The following is a 19,151-nucleotide window of genomic DNA, read 5'->3' on the forward strand; positions in this document are numbered from 1 at the left end:
CTGTGCACAGGTATATAAAGGCTCAGAGCCTATTATGACACGCGCAGCCAGCGTTCCATTGCCACATTCCATCTACTGCAGGCAGGATACCTGGCTGGCTGAATGTCGCTGAGAAGCTCACAGAGACCGCCATAAGCAACAGTTTAACAGAATGCCACAGACTAATCAACCAAACTTTTTGGGTTGGGTTCTCTTTTATAGTCTGCAGGCATTAAATGAAAGAAGTCAGTGTTCCAGCAGAAGGAGACAACGTTTCAGAAAAGGCATTGTAGCAAACCAAAAAAGAAATTTTAAGCGCAGCAGAGTAACCAGCGCACATACCTGTTAGCTCAGGTGAGTTTAAAAGGCTGCTGTTGATAACAAGGGCATTTGCTAAATAGATGGTGTGTGTGCAACAATATACTGAAAGGTCAATTATATTGTGCAGCTTATCTCACCACCTGTAGTTATTTAGGTGAAAGCTCCAAAATGCTTGCCTAATATGTCTGTTTATCCAAAAGGAAGTAAAAAGGGAGAGCTAGAAAGATAGCATTGCATCACATTACATGGCAATGCAATGCACAGTTGCTGAAGTTGAACCAAAATGAGCTTGTAATCTGGCTTCTGCAACTTTGAACATGAAAAATCCAATGAGGAGAAGAAAAGCAAAGCCAAAGAGTCCATCCCAAAATCCGACAAACAAGCAAAATGAACAAAAAACATTGAATTCAATTCTTTCTGATTTTAGAAACTGCATTAAAGAAGGGGTGCACCGGTCCTGGAGATACTGCAATACCAGGTCAATGCGTGGAGTGGACAGAGCAAGCTCTTTTTCCATCTCCCTGTTCTAAAAATCCATTTAATATATGGTCCCCAGATAGGGGACGTATCAGATATTAAACTGATAAGAACAGATACTACACTTGATCTTAGCCAAAAGGCCGAGAAGCGATAACCAGAATTGGTTTCAAACTACGGAGCCACCCAAGGATCCTGAAAAGTCCATTTGTGGAGATGAGCTCCTGGACTCCCGTTAAGAAGACATGTTGTCAACCTCTAGATCCCTTACATGCCTGCACTTTTCGGCTTGCTGCTGCTGCAATCCACGCGTTTTAGATCTGCATAACTCCACCTCTTTAAACACAGCACCTTCACCCCCTGCTGTTCCCACCCGCCTCAACACCGTTGGAAGGGAGGAGAACCAATTAAGGCGGGGGGTGGGGTGGAACGAGCAGCTGTCTACCCTTAGCAGGAGGGCTCCTGATTACATACCTCTCCTGCTGCTGCTGGCTGTCCAGCAGCAGACTGAAGGTGGCTGCTGCTGTGCACAGGTATATAAAGGCTCAGAGCCTATTATGACACGCGCAGCCAGCGTTCCATTGCCACATTCCATCTACTGCAGGCAGGATACCTGGCTGGCTGAATGTCGCTGAGAAGCTCACAGAGACCGCCATAAGCAACAGTTTAACAGAATGCCACAGACTAATCAACCAAACTTTTTGGGTTGGGTTCTCTTTTATAGTCTGTAGGCATTAAATGAAAGAAGTCAGTGTTCCAGCAGAAGGAGACAACGTTTCAGAAAAGGCATTGTAGCAAACCAAAAAAGAAATTTTAAGCGCAGCAGAGTAACCAGCGCACATACCTGTTAGCTCAGGTGAGTTTAAAAGGCTGCTGTTGATAACAAGGGCATTTGCTAAATAGATGGTGTGTGTGCAACAATATACTGAAAGGTCAATTATATTGTGCAGCTTATCTCACCACCTGTAGTTATTTAGGTGAAAGCTCCAAAATGCTTGCCTAATATGTCTGTTTATCCAAAAGGAAGTAAAAAGGGAGAGCTAGAAAGATAGCATTGCATCACATTACATGGCAATGCAATGCACAGTTGCTGAAGTTGAACCAAAATGAGCTTGTAATCTGGCTTCTGCAACTTTGAACATGAAAAATCCAATGAGGAGAAGAAAAGCAAAGCCAAAGAGTCCATCCCAAAATCCGACAAACAAGCAAAATGAACAAAAAACATTGAATTCAATTCTTTCTGATTTTAGAAACTGCATTAAAGAAGGGGTGCACCGGTCCTGGAGATACTGCAATACCAGGTCAATGCGTGGAGTGGACAGAGCAAGCTCTTTTTCCATCTCCCTGTTCTAAAAATCCATTTAATATATGGTCCCCAGATAGGGGACGTATCAGATATTAAACTGATAAGAACAGATACTACACTTGATCTTAGCCAAAAGGCCGAGAAGCGATAACCAGAATTGGTTTCAAACTACGGAGCCACCCAAGGATCCTGAAAAGTCCATTTGTGGAGATGAGCTCCTGGACTCCCGTTAAGAAGACATGTTGTCAACCTCTAGATCCCTTACATGCCTGCACTTTTCGGCTTGCTGCTGCTGCAATCCACGCGTTTTAGATCTGCATAACTCCACCTCTTTAAACACAGCACCTTCATCCCCTGCTGTTCCCACCCGCCTCAACACCGTTGGAAGGGAGGAGAACCAATTAAGGCGGGGGGTGGGGTGGAACGAGCAGCTGTCTACCCTTAGCAGGAGGGCTCCTGATTACATACCTCTCCTGCTGCTGCTGCTGGCTGTCCAGCAGCAGACTGAAGGTGGCTGCTGCTGTGCACAGGTATATAAAGGCTCAGAGCCTATTATGACACGCGCAGCCAGCGTTCCATTGCCACATTCCATCTACTGCAGGCAGGATACCTGGCTGGCTGAATGTCGCTGAGAAGCTCACAGAGACCGCCATAAGCAACAGTTTAACAGAATGCCACAGACTAATCAACCAAACTTTTTGGGTTGGGTTCTCTTTTATAGTCTGCAGGCATTAAATGAAAGAAGTCAGTGTTCCAGCAGAAGGAGACAACGTTTCAGAAAAGGCATTGTAGCAAACCAAAAAAGAAATTTTAAGCGCAGCAGAGTAACCAGCGCACATACCTGTTAGCTCAGGTGAGTTTAAAAGGCTGCTGTTGATAACAAGGGCATTTGCTAAATAGATGGTGTGTGTGCAACAATATACTGAAAGGTCAATTATATTGTGCAGCTTATCTCACCACCTGTAGTTATTTAGGTGAAAGCTCCAAAATGCTTGCCTAATATGTCTGTTTATCCAAAAGGAAGTAAAAAGGGAGAGCTAGAAAGATAGCATTGCATCACATTACATGGCAATGCAATGCACAGTTGCTGAAGTTGAACCAAAATGAGCTTGTAATCTGGCTTCTGCAACTTTGAACATGAAAAATCCAATGAGGAGAAGAAAAGCAAAGCCAAAGAGTCCATCCCAAAATCCGACAAACAAGCAAAATGAACAAAAAACATTGAATTCAATTCTTTCTGATTTTAGAAACTGCATTAAAGAAGGGGTGCACCGGTCCTGGAGATACTGCAATACCAGGTCAATGCGTGGAGTGGACAGAGCAAGCTCTTTTTCCATCTCCCTGTTCTAAAAATCCATTTAATATATGGTCCCCAGATAGGGGACGTATCAGATATTAAACTGATAAGAACAGATACTACACTTGATCTTAGCCAAAAGGCCGAGAAGCGATAACCAGAATTGGTTTCAAACTACGGAGCCACCCAAGGATCCTGAAAAGTCCATTTGTGGAGATGAGCTCCTGGACTCCCGTTAAGAAGACATGTTGTCAACCTCTAGATCCCTTACATGCCTGCACTTTTCGGCTTGCTGCTGCTGCAATCCACGCGTTTTAGATCTGCATAACTCCACCTCTTTAAACACAGCACCTTCACCCCCTGCTGTTCCCACCCGCCTCAACACCGTTGGAAGGGAGGAGAACCAATTAAGGCGGGGGGTGGGGTGGAACGAGCAGCTGTCTACCCTTAGCAGGAGGGCTCCTGATTACATACCTCTCCTGCTGCTGCTGCTGCTGGCTGTCCAGCAGCAGACTGAAGGTGGCTGCTGCTGTGCACAGGTATATAAAGGCTCAGAGCCTATTATGACACGCGCAGCCAGCGTTCCATTGCCACATTCCATCTACTGCAGGCAGGATACCTGGCTGGCTGAATGTCGCTGAGAAGCTCACAGAGACCGCCATAAGCAACAGTTTAACAGAATGCCACAGACTAATCAACCAAACTTTTTGGGTTGGGTTCTCTTTTATAGTCTGCAGGCATTAAATGAAAGAAGTCAGTGTTCCAGCAGAAGGAGACAACGTTTCAGAAAAGGCATTGTAGCAAACCAAAAAAGAAATTTTAAGCGCAGCAGAGTAACCAGCGCACATACCTGTTAGCTCAGGTGAGTTTAAAAGGCTGCTGTTGATAACAAGGGCATTTGCTAAATAGATGGTGTGTGTGCAACAATATACTGAAAGGTCAATTATATTGTGCAGCTTATCTCACCACCTGTAGTTATTTAGGTGAAAGCTCCAAAATGCTTGCCTAATATGTCTGTTTATCCAAAAGGAAGTAAAAAGGGAGAGCTAGAAAGATAGCATTGCATCACATTACATGGCAATGCAATGCACAGTTGCTGAAGTTGAACCAAAATGAGCTTGTAATCTGGCTTCTGCAACTTTGAACATGAAAAATCCAATGAGGAGAAGAAAAGCAAAGCCAAAGAGTCCATCCCAAAATCCGACAAACAAGCAAAATGAACAAAAAACATTGAATTCAATTCTTTCTGATTTTAGAAACTGCATTAAAGAAGGGGTGCACCGGTCCTGGAGATACTGCAATACCAGGTCAATGCGTGGAGTGGACAGAGCAAGCTCTTTTTCCATCTCCCTGTTCTAAAAATCCATTTAATATATGGTCCCCAGATAGGGGACGTATCAGATATTAAACTGATAAGAACAGATTTTTCTTTTCTTTTTTTTTTCTCTTTTCTTTTTTTTCCCTCAGATGGGGAAATCCACGGTCTATAGTCACGACCAAAGGAACTTCCTTCCAAACAGCTGCATCATCTCAACGACACAAATGCTGCTCCCATCATCACCGGAAAATTTTTATTTCTTCTTTTTAAACCTTACACAGAAAACAAGATCAAGAAGTATTTACAAAATATCTCCACTTTTTAACTTTCCATATTCCCTCCGCATCCACTTCCCCTCTCCTCTTTTTGTCCCATAGGAAACACACATACATCTTCCCCATAATCACCTTCACACTATCCTTTACAGCAATTTCCTTCCTTTTAAACACATACACATTCCTCACATCCCATAACACTTCCTTTATACACGCAAGCATCAACCACAAGACTCTTTCCTTCGTCCCATCACATATTCCCAAACCAAACATAAACAACTCAAAGGACAACAAATTCACACCACACAATTCTTTACACAAAGGCCCCATTCTCCCAATCACATCTCTAGCATACTGGCAATTCCAAAAAACATGCAACACACTTTCCCTTCCACCACAGCCATTTCTTGGACACGTTTCACTCCTCACTAAACCTCTATTCCTCTGAAACTCTCTTACTGGCAACACTCCATGCAAAGACTGCCACACAACCTCACTCTGCTTATTTGTCATACCACCCATCCGCACCTTCTTCCATACTTTTTGCACATCACACCCTCTCACCAAATTTATTCCACTCTCCATTTCTCTACACTCAATCATCCTGTACACAGCCTTCTTATTTCCCAACAACCTCACATCCACATCACACAACTCATACTTCACCAAAAACTTATAAACCCACACATACCACACGGGCACCTCAAAAGCAACCGGACACCGCAAATCCCTCTCTCTCCACTTCAAACGAAAAGAATAAGCCCCAAATAAATATCCACACATACATGAAAACTTTCCATCGCCCATAATCACTTTCAGCACAAACACCACAATATTCACACCCAAAAAAACTTCTAAATTTGGAAAACCCAAACCACCTTTCTCCATACGCTTCACCAACACTTCCCTCCGCGCCCTCTCCATTTTAGAATTCCACAAAAAAACAAACAAAATCCTATTCAATCCTCTCAAAACCATATAACCTGGTGGAAACACAACTGCAACATATAAAAAAATAGGCAACACCACGCTTTTAATGACTAAGATTTTTCCAAAGAAAGTAAGGCTTCTCAACTTCCAAAAACATAACTTCTTTTCAACCTTCTCTTTCGCGTCATCCCAACTTTCTTTCCCATCCAATCTTTCTGAAAACTTCACTCCCAAAACCTTAATGGGCCCACTCACTACGTTCACACCTACATCTCTACTCAAAATACCACTTCCAAAAACCTTACACTCACTCTTTTCCCAATTCACTTTAAATGCAGACGCACCACAAAAGATAGACACTAACAACTTCACCCGCCTCACCGAACATTCAGAATCACATAATACACACACGTCATCCATATAACCACTCACCTTCCACTCTCTTCCTCCACCTCCCGGCACTTGCACACCTCGAACCACTTTATCCTTCCTCAACATACACAACAAAGGTTCAATTGCACAAATAAAAGCCACAGGGGATAACGGACACCCCTGCCTCACGCCCGAATGCACATTCACTCTCCTACCGACATAACCGTTCATTAAAACACAACTATAAATATCTGTATATAGACTTCTCACTCTCCCAACAAAATCAGCAGGAAAACCCATTCTCAGCAACACTCTAAACAAAAAACCATGCGACAACCTATCATACGCCTTTTCAAAATCCAGGCTCAACAAAAACACACTCTTCTTCCGGCTCATACAATCCCATAGACAATCTCTCAATATACACACACACTCGTGAATCCGTCTCCCAGGTACTGCACAACACTGCTCATCCCCAATCACACTCTCTATCACATCACGCATCCTATTTGCCATTAATTTTGCGTAGATCTTATAATCACAGTTCAATAATGTTATTGGCCTCCAGTTTTTCAGACTCTTCAAATCACCCTTTTTCGGAATCAATACAACCATACCTGCACGCATACTACCTGCCACCTCCATATTTTCCCACATATACTTACAAAAATCCACAAAATCACTCCCAATCACATCCCACATCATGCGGTAAAATTCTACTGGAAGACCATCCTCCCCCGGCGTCTTATTCAAAGCCATACTACACATAACCTTCCATACTTCATCACTTGTCACAGCATCCATCAGCCTCTCTCTTTCCGCCTCATTCAATTTACTCTCTAACGTACTCAAAACATCATTCTCCAAACACTCATCCCTCCACTTTACAGCATACAAATCCTCATAAAACTTTGCCACTTCCTCACACATATCCTCTCCACTCACCTCGCTTCCATCTGCTCCATTCAACACACACATATTTTGCTTTTTCCCAAAAACCTTCTTGAAAAAAAAGTGAACATTTTTCATCATACTCCAAATTATCAACTTTTGCTCTAAAGACAATACTCCTCCCTTTTTCCAACAAGAACTCATGAACCTCCTTTTTCACTTGTAAAATATCCTCCTCCACCTCCATCCCTCCCTCCCTCAATTTATACAAGAAACTTAAACGTGCATTTAAACTCACAAAATGTCTCCTCTTGACTGCTGCCATCTTATAACCCAAATTTTTGAAAAAAATTTTTGTCTGTTTTTTAACCCAATCCCACCACCCACAAACATTCCCAAAACCATTTTTACACTCACACCACTCCTCATACCGTCTTGCATATTCCTTTCTTACTTCCTCATACTCCAATAACTTAACATTCAACTTCCACAAACCTTTCCCAAACACCCCATTCACATTCACATCCAACTCACACGACATGCACACATGATCTGAAAACAAAACATTCTCCTGCTTATAGTCAACAGGAATCATATTTTTTGAAATAAAACAGTAATCCAATCTAGATTGTATTCTTCCACTTTCGGAAAAGAAGGTATTTAACAAAGGCCTCACTTTACATACACTTTGCATATCATGCAAATCAAAATCACTAACCAACTCTAACAAAGTTTTCCCAGACACATCCACATTCACTCTCCCCACATCACAATTCATATCACCCACAATCACCACAGGCATTCTTCCCGGAACAAAAAGTTTAATTTTTTCAAATAACTTTTTCCGGTCATTTTTCTCCACCGGCGCATAAACATTAATAACACAAAATTTAACATTTTTATACTCAAAATTTGCTAAAATGCACCTCCCCACATCAATCACCACATAATCACTCAAAACCACCTCCCTCCCTTTAACTAAAATCCCCACACCATCATTTTTATTACATGCACTCCCCGACCACACAGATGCTCCATGAGACCATTCATCTCCTCTCACCCCATCCACCACTCCACACTCTTGCAAACAAAAAATCGATGCATTCTTCATAGCCAAAAAATCAAAAATTGCAGCCCTCCTGGCCTTATTTTTAAACACTCTCACATTTTGTGAAATTATAGTAAAACCCATTTTTTCCTTTTTTAAACCTCCTAAAAAAAACGAAAACAGAAAAGTTACAAAAACACTACAAAAACTCCACTCACAAGAAAAAGCCTTTGACTTAAGTCAAAGCTTATAATAGGCATTATCACGCATATTGCAAGGCAACCTTAACCAGCACCCCCACTATCTTCTTCCACCATCTGAACCGAGCAACTCGTTTCCGAGCCGCTAGCAGCATCACCATCACCCCACCTTGCTTTCTTGGCACCCACTTTTCGCTGCGGTGCCTTGATATCTTCTTCATCATTTGCCCCACCACCCTCCCTGTGACACTTTCTACTCCCCCCACCCTCATCGGAGAAGTACTCCTCAATATTCTCAGGATCTGAAGGGTGTGATGACCCTTCCCCAGTTTCCATACAATCTGCAGCATCTACAACATCCTGAAAGTCCAACGTATCCGGACACCTTCCTTCTCCCGCTGCATTCATCTGCCCCTCCATTCTCCTCAATTCTTTCACAAGCTCCTTCTCCATTTTAGGTGCCTTTTTCTCCTTCTGGTAAGCAGGCCTCAGACTCACAGTTTCAGGGGCAGACCTTTCACTCCGCCTCCTCTGCTCTCTCTCCATTCTAGCAGTTTCTCTTTCTATCTGCTGCAAAACCCTCCTCTCCTCCTCCTCCTTTTTCCTCTCCTTATCAGTTTTCCTGGGCACACCCTGCGGGCAATCTTTAAACATGTGCTCACCACTTCCACACATGTCACAAGCCTTGGGCTTCGGGCACGCACTTGCCACATGCCCCTCCTCTTTGCAGTTACGGCAACATTGCCCTTTCTTACATGCATCCTGCACATGTCCAAAGCAGTAACATTTCCTGCAATACATAGGCTGCCCTACATAGTAAAGGAAGCCCCTATGTCCCGCCACAGAAAAATTCGCAGGAGGATGTCTAAAGCCTCCCACACTTCCAGGATCCTTCTTCAGTTTCACCCGAAACTTGTATTTGCAGTTGAAAATACCTAAAGAATTAAACTGCTTTTCCCCTTTACGCACATAATCACAGTACCGTGCAAGGAAGCCTTCAAGCAATGCTGGCTCAGTAAAAGGGTTATAAACTGTTACCCACACAATCTTTTCTTGAAGTCCAAACAAGGGTTCAAACCACACCCCTTCCAAGAAAGGATCATCAGTGTGACTCCGAAGCCACTCAAACACATCAAGGCAGGTATTTTCTTCTACAAAAGTCACGTCATATGTACCTGATTTAGGAAACTCGTTGACGCTGTAGAAGTCGCCTCGTTTTGCTCCAGCTTTTCCTTCCAAAAGTTTCTCCACGATGAAGGACACATTATTCCTCTCGGAAACTGATGGATCCACTCCAATTCGGATAGTATTCTTCACGAAGTTCATCTTCAAAACCTGTCGGTATAATACCACAGAAAATCGCCAAATCCTTTCGCAAAAAGGCCTGGATTCCTCCAGAGAACTCGCACCTATCAGGCTGCAACCAAATGGTCTTAGCCAAAAGGCCGAGAAGCGATAACCAGAATTGGTTTCAAACTACGGAGCCACCCAAGGATCCTGAAAAGTCCATTTGTGGAGATGAGCTCCTGGACTCCCGTTAAGAAGACATGTTGTCAACCTCTAGATCCCTTACATGCCTGCACTTTTCGGCTTGCTGCTGCTGCAATCCACGCGTTTTAGATCTGCATAACTCCACCTCTTTAAACACAGCACCTTCACCCCCTGCTGTTCCCACCCGCCTCAACACCGTTGGAAGGGAGGAGAACCAATTAAGGCGGGGGGTGGGGTGGAACGAGCAGCTGTCTACCCTTAGCAGGAGGGCTCCTGATTACATACCTCTCCTGCTGCTGCTGCTGCTGGCTGTCCAGCAGCAGACTGAAGGTGGCTGCTGCTGTGCACAGGTATATAAAGGCTCAGAGCCTATTATGACACGCGCAGCCAGCGTTCCATTGCCACATTCCATCTACTGCAGGCAGGATACCTGGCTGGCTGAATGTCGCTGAGAAGCTCACAGAGACCGCCATAAGCAACAGTTTAACAGAATGCCACAGACTAATCAACCAAACTTTTTGGGTTGGGTTCTCTTTTATAGTCTGCAGGCATTAAATGAAAGAAGTCAGTGTTCCAGCAGAAGGAGACAACGTTTCAGAAAAGGCATTGTAGCAAACCAAAAAAGAAATTTTAAGCGCAGCAGAGTAACCAGCGCACATACCTGTTAGCTCAGGTGAGTTTAAAAGGCTGCTGTTGATAACAAGGGCATTTGCTAAATAGATGGTGTGTGTGCAACAATATACTGAAAGGTCAATTATATTGTGCAGCTTATCTCACCACCTGTAGTTATTTAGGTGAAAGCTAAAAAATGCTTGCCTAATATGTCTGTTTATCCAAAAGGAAGTAAAAAGGGAGAGCTAGAAAGATAGCATTGCATCACATTACATGGCAATGCAATGCACAGTTGCTGAAGTTGAACCAAAATGAGCTTGTAATCTGGCTTCTGCAACTTTGAACATGAAAAATCCAATGAGGAGAAGAAAAGCAAAGCCAAAGAGTCCATCCCAAAATCCGACAAACAAGCAAAATGAACAAAAAACATTGAATTCAATTCTTTCTGATTTTAGAAACTGCATTAAAGAAGGGGTGCACCGGTCCTGGAGATACTGCAATACCAGGTCAATGCGTGGAGTGGACAGAGCAAGCTCTTTTTCCATCTCCCTGTTCTAAAAATCCATTTAATATATGGTCCCCAGATAGGGGACGTATCAGATATTAAACTGATAAGAACAGATTTTTTTTTTTTTAAATTGAATGCGTCAGAAGACGCGACATAAATTTAAATTTCCATATTTACATGGACAACAAAAATGTCGCCTACGCCTTCATCACTCGTATTCAACATATTTTTCTTTAAGAAAATTTATAAATAAATATAACACAAACATAACAAATCTTTTCCACAAGAAAAACTCAATCTTTTAACACAATAACAAAAGAAAACAATTAAATTCTCTATCCTATCTTAAACCCAGCTTTACTAGCTGAGTAGAAAAGGATGTCCCACCAATCTTCATGGAGCTTTCCACTTTCCCCATATAACTCTAATACTTGTGTTGCAATATCCATCGGAATCTTGTACATTTCGCAAAATCTCTTCGGGTAAGACTTAAAATTTTTCTCAATGCTGAATCTCATCAACTTCAATTTACCTGGCTCTAAGGACTTCCTCACTTTCTTGATCACTTCAGGCCATTCTTCTTTAGTGGTCTTGGGTGCCTCAGCACCAGACTCCTTCTTTTCACTTGTACTCTTTTCCTTCTTTTTACCTTTTCCCTTCTTTTCTTCCCTTTTATATCTTCCTGGACAATCTTTAAAACTATGATCTGTATCCCAGCATAAATTACATGATTTCTCTTCCGTACAGTCTTTGGCCAAATGTCCTTCACCTTTACATTCTCTGCAAATTATTTTCTTACAGTCTGCAGCATGATGACCTTTGTCAGAACACTTCCTACAGAGTCTTTCAACACCATCATAAAAGACTGTACCCCAGACACCTCCAATTCTGATGCTCATATCCAAAAGACATAATGAGCCTGCTTCATTTTCCTTGAAAGTTACTAAGAACTTCCATTTTCCGGACCAAAATCCATACTCATTATTTATCTTCCCTTGAATCTCTGCAGCTGCACATTGCAACAAAAGCCTGGTTCTAATATCTTCCACTTCTACTTTAGGTGACGCCATCCGCACAATCACAGTCTTAATCTTCCTAGGAAAATGGGGAGTCATAATCACCCCCTCATATTCCACTGCTTTGCTCAAAGAAAACCATGTTCTTTCCACATTCTCGCATGGACTTTTAGTTTCAAAACATACATCATATATTCCTTTCTTGGGGTAGTCCAGAATGGCGAGGACATTACTCCTCTCCACTCCCAGGGGCCCCAAAAGTACTCTCACCAGCCATCCAAGTCCTTTTTCTCTCCTGTGTTCTTCTGTGACGAAGAAACGCAGAGCGTCACGAATCCTCTCTGCTTTCGGGATTCCTCCCTGTGGACTGCCTCCTGAAGCCGACATCCCCATCTCTGGATCCATCTTCTCCACGTCAGAAGGTCACCTCCACAAAACACAAAGGAATTGCAAGGTATTGATCACTCCTCGTTGTCTGGGGACTAATCCGCCTGCCCACAGCAACAAGGGGGTGAAGTCATCTGTTACAAGGACAATCCCCCAAGGCCAACAGGACGGGTACCCCAGACACCTCAGGTCAGACCAGATGCAGCAACTGGTAGATCACTACACCTGATCTTAGCCAAAAGGCCGAGAAGCGATAACCAGAATTGGTTTCAAACTACGGAGCCACCCAAGGATCCTGAAATGTCCATTTGTGGAGATGAGCTCCTGGACTCCCGTTAAGAAGACATGTTGTCAACCTCTAGATCCCTTACATGCCTGCACTTTTCGGCTTGCTGCTGCTGCAATCCACGCGTTTTAGATCTGCATAACTCCACCTCTTTAAACACAGCACCTTCACCCCCTGCTGTTCCCACCCGCCTCAACACCGTTGGAAGGGAGGAGAACCAATTAAGGCGGGGGGTGGGGTGGAACGAGCAGCTGTCTACCCTTAGCAGGAGGGCTCCTGATTACATACCTCTCCTGCTGCTGCTGCTGCTGGCTGTCCAGCAGCAGACTGAAGGTGGCTGCTGCTGTGCACAGGTATATAAAGGCTCAGAGCCTATTATGACACGCGCAGCCAGCGTTCCATTGCCACATTCCATCTACTGCAGGCAGGATACCTGGCTGGCTGAATGTCGCTGAGAAGCTCACAGAGACCGCCATAAGCAACAGTTTAACAGAATGCCACAGACTAATCAACCAAACTTTTTGGGTTGGGTTCTCTTTTATAGTCTGCAGGCATTAAATGAAAGAAGTCAGTGTTCCAGCAGAAGGAGACAACGTTTCAGAAAAGGCATTGTAGCAAACCAAAAAAGAAATTTTAAGCGCAGCAGAGTAACCAGCGCACATACCTGTTAGCTCAGGTGAGTTTAAAAGGCTGCTGTTGATAACAAGGGCATTTGCTAAATAGATGGTGTGTGTGCAACAATATACTGAAAGGTCAATTATATTGTGCAGCTTATCTCACCACCTGTAGTTATTTAGGTGAAAGCTCCAAAATGCTTGCCTAATATGTCTGTTTATCCAAAAGGAAGTAAAAAGGGAGAGCTAGAAAGATAGCATTGCATCACATTACATGGCAATGCAATGCACAGTTGCTGAAGTTGAACCAAAATGAGCTTGTAATCTGGCTTCTGCAACTTTGAACATGAAAAATCCAATGAGGAGAAGAAAAGCAAAGCCAAAGAGTCCATTCCAAAATCCGACAAACAAGCAAAATGAACAAAAAACATTGAATTCAATTCTTTCTGATTTTAGAAACTGCATTAAAGAAGGGGTGCACCGGTCCTGGAGATACTGCAATACCAGGTCAATGCGTGGAGTGGACAGAGCAAGCTCTTTTTCCATCTCCCTGTTCTAAAAATCCATTTAATATATGGTCCCCAGATAGGGGACGTATCAGATATTAAACTGATAAGAACAGATACTACACTTGATCTTAGCCAAAAGGCCGAGAAGCGATAACCAGAATTGGTTTCAAACTACGGAGCCACCCAAGGATCCTGAAAAGTCCATTTGTGGAGATGAGCTCCTGGACTCCCGTTAAGAAGACATGTTGTCAACCTCTAGATCCCTTACATGCCTGCACTTTTCGGCTTGCTGCTGCTGCAATCCACGCGTTTTAGATCTGCATAACTCCACCTCTTTAAACACAGCACCTTCACCCCCTGCTGTTCCCACCCGCCTCAACACCGTTGGAAGGGAGGAGAACCAATTAAGGCGGGGGGTGGGGTGGAACGAGCAGCTGTCTACCCTTAGCAGGAGGGCTCCTGATTACATACCTCTCCTGCTGCTGCTGCTGCTGGCTGTCCAGCAGCAGACTGAAGGTGGCTGCTGCTGTGCACAGGTATATAAAGGCTCAGAGCCTATTATGACACGCGCAGCCAGCGTTCCATTGCCACATTCCATCTACTGCAGGCAGGATACCTGGCTGGCTGAATGTCGCTGAGAAGCTCACAGAGACCGCCATAAGCAACAGTTTAACAGAATGCCACAGACTAATCAACCAAACTTTTTGGGTTGGGTTCTCTTTTATAGTCTGCAGGCATTAAATGAAAGAAGTCAGTGTTCCAGCAGAAGGAGACAACGTTTCAGAAAAGGCATTGTAGCAAACCAAAAAAGAAATTTTAAGCGCAGCAGAGTAACCAGCGCACATACATGTTAGCTCAGGTGAGTTTAAAAGGCTGCTGTTGATAACAAGGGCATTTGCTAAATAGATGGTGTGTGTGCAACAATATACTGAAAGGTCAATTATATTGTGCAGCTTATCTCACCACCTGTAGTTATTTAGGTGAAAGCTCCAAAATGCTTGCCTAATATGTCTGTTTATCCAAAAGGAAGTAAAAAGGGAGAGCTAGAAAGATAGCATTGCATCACATTACATGGCAATGCAATGCACAGTTGCTGAAGTTGAACCAAAATGAGCTTGTAATCTGGCTTCTGCAACTTTGAACATGAAAAATCCAATGAGGAGAAGAAAAGCAAAGCCAAAGAGTCCATCCCAAAATCCGACAAACAAGCAAAATGAACAAAAAACATTGAATTCAATTCTTTCTGATTTTAGAAACTGCATTAAAGAAGGGGTGCACCGGTCCTGGAGATACTGCAATACCAGGTCAATGCGTGGAGTGGACAGAGCAAGCTCTTTTTCCATCTCCCTGTTCTAAAAATCCATTTAATATATGGTCCCCAGATAGGGGACGTATCAGATATTAAACTGATAAGAACAGATTTTTTTTTTGTCGAAAGCCCGAATTCGTGTACAAAACCCGAGTGCGCTTAAAAAAGTGACAAGTGCCACAAAAAAAGTGCACTAGGATGCTGGTCTTCTTGAAACCCTCTCCAAAAGGAGAAGGGTCCCCCAAACCATTCCCCGTCCCTCCGAGCCAGAAGGCCACAGCGAGGAACAGGGACAAATAGCCACCTCCAGCCGGAGCCAGAGGCGACCCAATCTTACCCCCAGCACCTGCCCGAGTTCTCACCCGAGCAAGGCACTGGGAGCCAAAGACTGTGCTCCCCTCCCGGAAGAGGGGAGCCAACAACGCTCTCCTCCCGAAAGAGGAGAGCCAAGGGGGTTCAGGGGGGAGCGGAACCTGATGGCCACACACTCCCCCCCTAGACCTGCCAAGAGAGGAACCCGTAAGGGAACCGCATCCCGACAAAATCCTAGTAGGACGTAACACACGTGAATAAGTGGACACACAGTGACAAAGAAATTTAAATAAATAGTGAAGGTTTCACAGTATAATACTGCCCGGACCTTCGACCGGGAATTGAAAAATTCCCCATCCTAAGGCCAGAAGGCCCGGAATAAGGGTGTGTGTGAAGAAAGAAATATTGAAGTGCTAGTGCAAATGTGCCATAAACTCAAGTGGGGTTCCCAATCCCAGTGAGTTAAGGCACCCCAGGGTCACCACTCCTGGGGCACTTCACACTTCGGGCTTTCGATCTTCCCCGGCCCAATGGCGTCGATCCTGGGGGGCCATGCTTTCCACCAGATGACTATATTAGCCACCTGGCGTACTAACAAGCGCCTAAACCCCAGTGTGCATAATGTATCAATCTACTAGGGCGGCCAACATCCAAAACCGCCTTTTCGAAAGATACTACACTTGATCTTAGCCAAAAGGCCGAGAAGCGATAACCAGAATTGGTTTCAAACTACGGAGCCACCCAAGGATCCTGAAAAGTCCATTTGTGGAGATGAGCTCCTGGACTCCCGTTAAGAAGACATGTTGTCAACCTCTAGATCCCTTACATGCCTGCACTTTTCGGCTTGCTGCTGCTGCAATCCACGCGTTTTAGATCTGCATAACTCCACCTCTTTAAACACAGCACCTTCACCCCCTGCTGTTCCCACCCGCCTCAACACCGTTGGAAGGGAGGAGAACCAATTAAGGCGGGGGGTGGGGTGGAACGAGCAGCTGTCTACCCTTAGCAGGAGGGCTCCTGATTACATACCTCTCCTGCTGCTGCTGCTGCTGGCTGTCCAGCAGCAGACTGAAGGTGGCTGCTGCTGTGCACAGGTATATAAAGGCTCAGAGCCTATTATGACACGCGCAGCCAGCGTTCCATTGCCACATTCCATCTACTGCAGGCAGGATACCTGGCTGGCTGAATGTCGCTGAGAAGCTCACAGAGACCGCCATAAGCAACAGTTTAACAGAATGCCACAGACTAATCAACCAAACTTTTTGGGTTGGGTTCTCTTTTATAGTCTGCAGGCATTAAATGAAAGAAGTCAGTGTTCCAGCAGAAGGAGACAACGTTTCAGAAAAGGCATTGTAGCAAACCAAAAAAGAAATTTTAAGCGCAGCAGAGTAACCAGCGCACATACATGTTAGCTCAGGTGAGTTTAAAAGGCTGCTGTTGATAACAAGGGCATTTGCTAAATAGATGGTGTGTGTGCAACAATATACTGAAAGGTCAATTATATTGTGCAGCTTATCTCACCACCTGTAGTTATTTAGGTGAAAGCTCCAAAATGCTTGCCTAATATGTCTGTTTATCCAAAAGGAAGTAAAAAGGGAGAGCTAGAAAGATAGCATTGCATCACATTACATGGCAATGCAATGCACAGTTGCTGAAGTTGAACCAAAATGAGCTTGTAATCTGGCTTCTGCAACTTTGAACATGAAAAATCCAATGAGGAGAAGAAAAGCAAAGCCAAAGAGTCCATCCCAAAATCCGACAAACAAGCAAAATGAACAAAAAACATTGAATTCAATTCTTTCTGATTTTAGAAACTGCATTAAAGAAGGGGTGCACCGGTCCTGGAGATACTGCAATACCAGGTCAATGCGTGGAGTGGACAGAGCAAGCTCTTTTTCCATCTCCCTGTTCTAAAAATCCATTTAATATATGGTCCCCAGATAGGGGACGTATCAGATATTAAACTGATAAGAACAGATACTACACTTGATCTTAGCCAAAAGGCCGAGAAGCGATAACCAGAATTGGTTTCAAACTACGGAGCCACCCAAGGATCCTGAAAAGTCCATTTGTGGAGATGAGCTCCTGGACTCCCGTTAAGAAGACATGTTGTCAACCTCTAGATCCCTTACATGCCTGCACTTTTCGGCTTGCTGCTGCTGCAATCCACGCGTTTTAGATCTGCATAACTCCACCTCTTTAAACACAGCACCTTCACCCCCTGCTGTTCCCACCCGCCTCAACACCGTTGGAAGGGAGGAGAACCAATTAAGGCGGGGGGTGGGGTGGAACGAGCAGCTGTCTACCCTTAGCAGGAGGGCTCCTGATTACATACCTCTCCTGCTGCTGCTGCTGCTGGCTGTCCAGCAGCAGACTGAAGGTGGCTGCTGCTGTGCACAGGTATATAAAGGCTCAGAGCCTATTATGACACGCGCAGCCAGCGTTCCATTGCCACATTCCATCTACTGCAGGCAGGATACCTGACTGGCTGAATGTCGCTGAGAAGCTCACAGAGACCGCCATAAGCAACAGTTTAACAGAATGCCACAGACTAATCAACCAAACTTTTTGGGTTGGGTTCTGTTTTATAGTCTGCAGGCATTAAATGAAAGAAGTCAGTGTTCCAGCAGAAGGAGACAACGTTTCAGAAAAGGCATTGTAGCAAACCAAAAAAGAAATTTTAAGCGCAGCAGAGTAACCAGCGCACATACCTGTTAGCTCAGGTGAGTTTAAAAGGCTGCTGTTGATAACAAGGGCATTTGCTAAATAGATGGTGTGTGTGCAACAATATACTGAAAGGTCAATTATATTGTGCAGCTTATCTCACCACCTGTAGTTATTTAGGTGAAAGCTCCAAAATGCTTGCCTAATATGTCTGTTTATCCAAAAGGAAGTAAAAAGGGAGAGCTAGAAAGATAGCATTGCATCACATTACATGGCAATGCAATGCACAGTTGCTGAAGTTGAACCAAAATGAGCTTGTAATCTGGCTTCTGCAACTTTTAACATGAAAAATCCAATGAGGAGAAGAAAAGCAAAGCCAAAGAGTCCATCCCAAAATCCGACAAACAAGCAAAATGAACAAAAAACATTGAATTCAATTCTTTCTGATTTTAGAAACTGCATTAAAGAAGGGGTGCACCGGTCCTGGAGATACTGCAATACCAGGTCAATGCGTGGAGTGGACAGAGCAAGCTCTTTTTCCATCTCCCTGTTCTAAAAATCCATTTAATATATGGTCCCCAGATAGGGGACGTATCAGATATTAAACTGATAAGAACAGATTTTTTTAATTGAATGCGTCAGAAGACGCGACATAAATTAAATTCCATTTGCATGGATAACCAAAAAAATGTCGCCTACGCCTTCATCATCCGAATTCAACTTTTTGTTTTTTTTAAGAAAATTTAATGATAATTAATAAATAAAACATAACATAACATATCCTTACATCAACAACAAAAAACTTCCAACAAAAACATCAACTCAACATTTTTCTTCTTCCACGTTTCTTCTTCCTCCATGACATGTCCAACAATTTCCAGTCAAAACCTTGCAGCAAAATCTTTTCATCTTCTTCAGCTTCAGCACTGGTATCAACACAATCCTGCATTACTTTCTCTTTTCCCTTATCATCCACCTTCCTTTTTTCCTTAACGTCTTTACTTCTAGGTACTCTCTCCAGTCTGCAAA

General features: G+C 43.7%; 7 non-coding genes and 3 pseudogenes across 7 annotated transcripts; all 10 read right to left on the reverse strand.

Moving 5' to 3' along the window:
* Positions 1-741: 741 nt before the first annotated feature.
* Positions 742-932, reverse strand: LOC141204559 (U2 spliceosomal RNA). Its single transcript, XR_012275419.1, has one exon. It is a non-coding gene; the product is annotated as a U2 spliceosomal RNA (small nuclear RNA).
* Positions 933-2,041: 1,109 nt separating this feature from the next.
* Positions 2,042-2,232, reverse strand: LOC141204560 (U2 spliceosomal RNA). The gene has a single exon (XR_012275420.1). It is a non-coding gene; the product is annotated as a U2 spliceosomal RNA (small nuclear RNA).
* A 1,112-nt stretch (positions 2,233-3,344) lies between these two features.
* Positions 3,345-3,535, reverse strand: LOC141204561 (U2 spliceosomal RNA). The gene has a single exon (XR_012275421.1). It is a non-coding gene; the product is annotated as a U2 spliceosomal RNA (small nuclear RNA).
* Positions 3,536-4,650: 1,115 nt separating this feature from the next.
* Positions 4,651-4,855, reverse strand: LOC141204335 (U2 spliceosomal RNA; annotated as a pseudogene).
* A 6,131-nt stretch (positions 4,856-10,986) lies between these two features.
* LOC141204281 (U2 spliceosomal RNA) lies at positions 10,987-11,161 on the reverse strand (annotated as a pseudogene).
* A 2,637-nt stretch (positions 11,162-13,798) lies between these two features.
* On the reverse strand, positions 13,799-13,989 carry LOC141204562 (U2 spliceosomal RNA). Its single transcript, XR_012275423.1, has one exon. It is a non-coding gene; the product is annotated as a U2 spliceosomal RNA (small nuclear RNA).
* A 1,115-nt stretch (positions 13,990-15,104) lies between these two features.
* LOC141204300 (U2 spliceosomal RNA) lies at positions 15,105-15,286 on the reverse strand. Its single transcript, XR_012275254.1, has one exon. It is a non-coding gene; the product is annotated as a U2 spliceosomal RNA (small nuclear RNA).
* Positions 15,287-16,076: 790 nt separating this feature from the next.
* LOC141204444 (U2 spliceosomal RNA) lies at positions 16,077-16,168 on the reverse strand (annotated as a pseudogene).
* Positions 16,169-17,283: 1,115 nt separating this feature from the next.
* LOC141204563 (U2 spliceosomal RNA) lies at positions 17,284-17,474 on the reverse strand. The gene has a single exon (XR_012275424.1). It is a non-coding gene; the product is annotated as a U2 spliceosomal RNA (small nuclear RNA).
* Positions 17,475-18,589: 1,115 nt separating this feature from the next.
* On the reverse strand, positions 18,590-18,776 carry LOC141204242 (U2 spliceosomal RNA). The gene has a single exon (XR_012275209.1). It is a non-coding gene; the product is annotated as a U2 spliceosomal RNA (small nuclear RNA).
* Between the last annotated feature and the right edge of the window lie 375 nt (positions 18,777-19,151).

The sequence above is a fragment of the Phyllobates terribilis genome, unplaced genomic scaffold, assembly GCF_046119375.1.
Source record: "Phyllobates terribilis strain yellow unplaced genomic scaffold, ASM4611937v1 Scaffold_134__1_contigs__length_4944459, whole genome shotgun sequence".
In the NCBI taxonomy this organism is placed as follows: domain Eukaryota; kingdom Metazoa; phylum Chordata; class Amphibia; order Anura; family Dendrobatidae; genus Phyllobates; species Phyllobates terribilis.